Here is a 4,080-nt window from a genome sequence, read left to right on the forward strand (position 1 = left end):
AATTCTCATCTTCTCATTCTGGGCATAAATCCATACTGATGTTCTTCAGAATGAACTTAAACCTATCTTCAGCCAGGGGTTTTGTAAAGATATCAGCCCATTGATGGTCTGTATCAACAAAGTTTAAAGATATAACACCCTTCTGAACATAGTCCCTTATGAAATGATGTTTTATCTCAATATGTTTAGCTTTTGAATGAAGAATAGGATTCTTAGATAAACATATAGCAGAAGTATTATCACAGAATATAGGAATGTTACTCTCAAATATCTGATAATCTTCTAACTGACTCTTCATCCAGAGCATCTGTGTACTACAACCAGCAGCTGCGACATATTCTGCTTCTGTGGTTGATAGAGCAATGGTTGCTTGCTTCTTGCTGTACCAGGAGATTAAGTGACTTCCAAGAAATTGGCAACTTCCTGAAGTACTTTTTCTTTCAATTCTGTCTCCAGCATAATCAGCATCGCAGAATCCTACTAAGTTGTATTCTTTAGATTTTCTGTAAACTAAACCAACATTAGTAGTACCTTTCAGATACCTTAGAATCCTCTTAACAGCAGTTAAATGAGATTCTCTAGGATCCGATTGGAATCTAGCACACAAACAAACACTGAACAGAATGTCAGGTCTAGAAGCAGTCAGATATAGAAGAGATCCAATCATACCTCTGTATAGCTTCTGATCTACCTTCTTACTTACCTCATCCTTACCTAGGATGCATGTTGGATGCATAGGAGTTTTGGCTTCTTTGCAGTCTAGAAGATTGAACTTCTTCAGAAGTTCCTTCACATACTTGGTTTGGTGAACATACGTTCCTTCTGATGTTTGATTTATTTGTATTCCAAGGAAATACTTGAGTTCTCCCATCATGCTCATTTCAAACTCAGCCTGCATAGACTTAGCAAACTCCTTTCCAAGTGTAGCATTAGATGTTCCAAAAATAATATCATCTACATATATTTGACAAATTAAAATATCCTTTTCAAAGGTTTTACAAAAGAGAGTAGTGTCCACTTTTCCTCTAGTGAAACCATTATCTAGAAGGAAAGAACTTAAGCGTTCATACCAAGCTCTGGGAGCCTGTTTCAATCCATACAATGATTTCTTAAGTTTAAAAACATGATTAGGAGACATAGAGTCTTCAAAACCAGGAGGTTGATGGACATAAACTTCTTCATCTATATAACCATTTAAGAAGGCACTCTTAACATCCATCTGATAGAGAGTGATGTTATGTTGAGTGGCAAAAGAAATTAATAGACGAATAGACTCTAACCTGGCCACTGGTGCAAAGGTTTCTGTGTAGTCAATCCCTTCTTGCTGACTATAACCCTGAGCCACCAGTCTGGCTTTGTTCCTTACCACTTCACCTTTCTCACTAAGCTTGTTTCTGAAGACCCATTTTGTACCAATTATATTGAATCCATCTGGTCTAGGAACAAGATCCCAAACATCATTCCTTGTAAACTGATTTAGTTCTTCTTGCATAGCAATTATCCAGTCTGGATCTTCTAGAGCATGATCAACAGAAGTTGGCTCGATCAAAGATACAAGACCTAATTGACAGTCTGCATTGTTCCTAAGGAATGCTCTTGTTCTGATTGGATCATCCTTCTTTCCAAGAATGACATCTTCTGAATGACCAGAGATGAGTCTGGATGATCTTCTGACAGATGGTTCTTCAGAAATACTTAGATCCTCCAGAGAAGCTGTTACTTGATCTTCAGATTCTTTGCTTCTGAGGAGCTCTGCTTCTGATGCGTTGCTTCTTGGCTCAACAACTTCTGATATGTCAATATCACAACCTGCAAAATTATCAACTTGCTTTGGTTTTTCAGAACCAAGCTTATCATCAAACCTGATATTGATTGATTCTTCTACAACCAATGTTTCAGTATTGTATACCCTGTAGCCTTTTGAGCGTTCAGAATATCCAAGAAGGAAACACTTTTGAGCTTTGGAATCAAACTTACCAAGATGATCTTTAGTGTTCAGAATAAAGCATACACATCCAAAAGGATGGAAATATGAAATGTTGGGCTTTCTATTCTTCCACAATTCATAGGGAGTCTTATTTAGAATAGGTCTGATAGAGATTCTATTCTGAATATAACATGCAGTGTTTATTGCTTCTGCCCAGAAATGCTTAGCCATATTGGTTTCATTGATCATGGTTCTGGCCATTTCTTGAAGAGTCCTATTCTTTCGTTCTACAACCCCATTTTGCTGTGGAGTTCTAGGACAAGAGAAATCATGGGCAATACCATTTTCTTTGAAGAATTCTTCAAAGGATTTGTTCTCAAATTCACCACCATGATCACTTCTGACCTTTATGATTTTACACTCTTTTTCAGATTGAATCTGAATGCAGAAATCAAAGAACACTGAATGAGTCTCATCCTTGTGTTTTAAGAATTTTACCCATGTCCAGCGGCTATAATCATCTACGATGACTAATCCATATTTCTTTCCTCTGACAGATGCTGTTTTGACTGGTCCAAACAGATCAATGTGCAAGAGTTCTAATGGCCTTGAGGTAGAAACAACATTCTTAGACTTGAATGCAGGTTTGGAGAACTTGCCCTTCTGACATGCTTCACAAAGAGCATCTGATTGGAATTTCAGATTAGGGAGTCCTCTGACAAGATTCAGTTTGTTAATTTGAGAGATCTTTCTCAAACTAGCATGACCTAATCTCCTGTGCCAGACCCACTGCTCTTCAGAAACAGACATAAGACAAGTCACCTTCTGACTCATAAGATCTTGCAGATCTGTCTTATAAATGTTGTTCTTCCTCTTGCCTGTAAATAGGATTGAGCCATCCTTCTGATTTACAGCCTTGCAAGACTCTTGATTAAAGATTATATCATAACCATTGTCACTTAATTGACTGATAGATAAAAGGTTATGTGTTAATCCTTCTACAAGAAGTACATTAGAGATGGAAGGAGAGTTACCAGATTTTATAGTTCCAGAGCCAATTATCTTGCCCTTCTGATCTCCTCCGAACTTGACTTCTCCTCCAGACTTAAGCACCAGGTCTTGGAACATAGACCTTCTTCCTGTCATGTGTCGCGAGCATCCAGAGTCCAGGTACCATGACATGTTGTGCTTTGTCCTTCTTGCAGCCAAGGATATCTGCAATAGGAATAATCTTATCCTTAGGTACCCACATCTTTTTGGGTCCTTTCTTGTTAGATTTTCTCAAGTTCTGATTGAACTTGGGTTTAACATTGTAAGCAATAGGAGGAACAGCATGATAATTCTTAATGTGAGTTTCATGATATTTCCTAGGTTGTGTCACATGCTTCTTAGTGTGTGTAATGTGAAAACTTTGTGCATGTGAAGTGTGCCTAATATCATGTGAGTGGCCATACTTGAACTGATCATACAATGGCTTGTATGTAATTTTCATTTTATCAACAGGTTCAAGTTTGTATGGGGTTTCACCCTCATAACCAATGCCAACTCTTTTGTTTCCAGACACAGCATATATCATAGAAGCTAGCTGACTTCTGCCAATACTTCTAGATAGGAACTTCCTGAAACTTAAATCATATTCTTTCAGAATATGGTTCAGACTGGGAGTGGATTTTTCTGAATCAGAAGGAGATCCAACATTATTGGATAATTTTAAAAGTTTTTCCTTTAATTCAGAATTCTCCAACTCAAGCTTCTTTGTTTCAAATTCAAATTGCTTTTTCAGCTTTTTGTATTTGAGACTGATCTGAGACTTGAGTTCCAGAAGTTCAGTTAGACCGGAAACTAACTCATCTCTAGTAAGTTCAGAAAATACCTCCTCCGAATCTGATTCTGATGTAGATTCTGATCCGTCATCTTCTGTCGCCATCAGCGCACAGTTGGCCTGCTCATCTTCTGAATCATCTTCTGACTCATCCCAGGTTGCCATAAGACCTTTCTTCTTATGAAACTTTTTCTTGGGACTTTCCTTCTGAAGATTTGGACATTCATTCTTGTAGTGTCCAGGCTCATTGCATTCATAGCACATGACCTTCTTCTTGTCAAATCTTCTTTCATCAGAAGATTCTCCACGTTCAAATTTCCTTGAACTTCTG

Source organism: Vicia villosa, linkage group LG4, assembly GCF_029867415.1.
Source record: "Vicia villosa cultivar HV-30 ecotype Madison, WI linkage group LG4, Vvil1.0, whole genome shotgun sequence".
In the NCBI taxonomy this organism is placed as follows: Eukaryota; Viridiplantae; Streptophyta; class Magnoliopsida; order Fabales; family Fabaceae; genus Vicia; species Vicia villosa.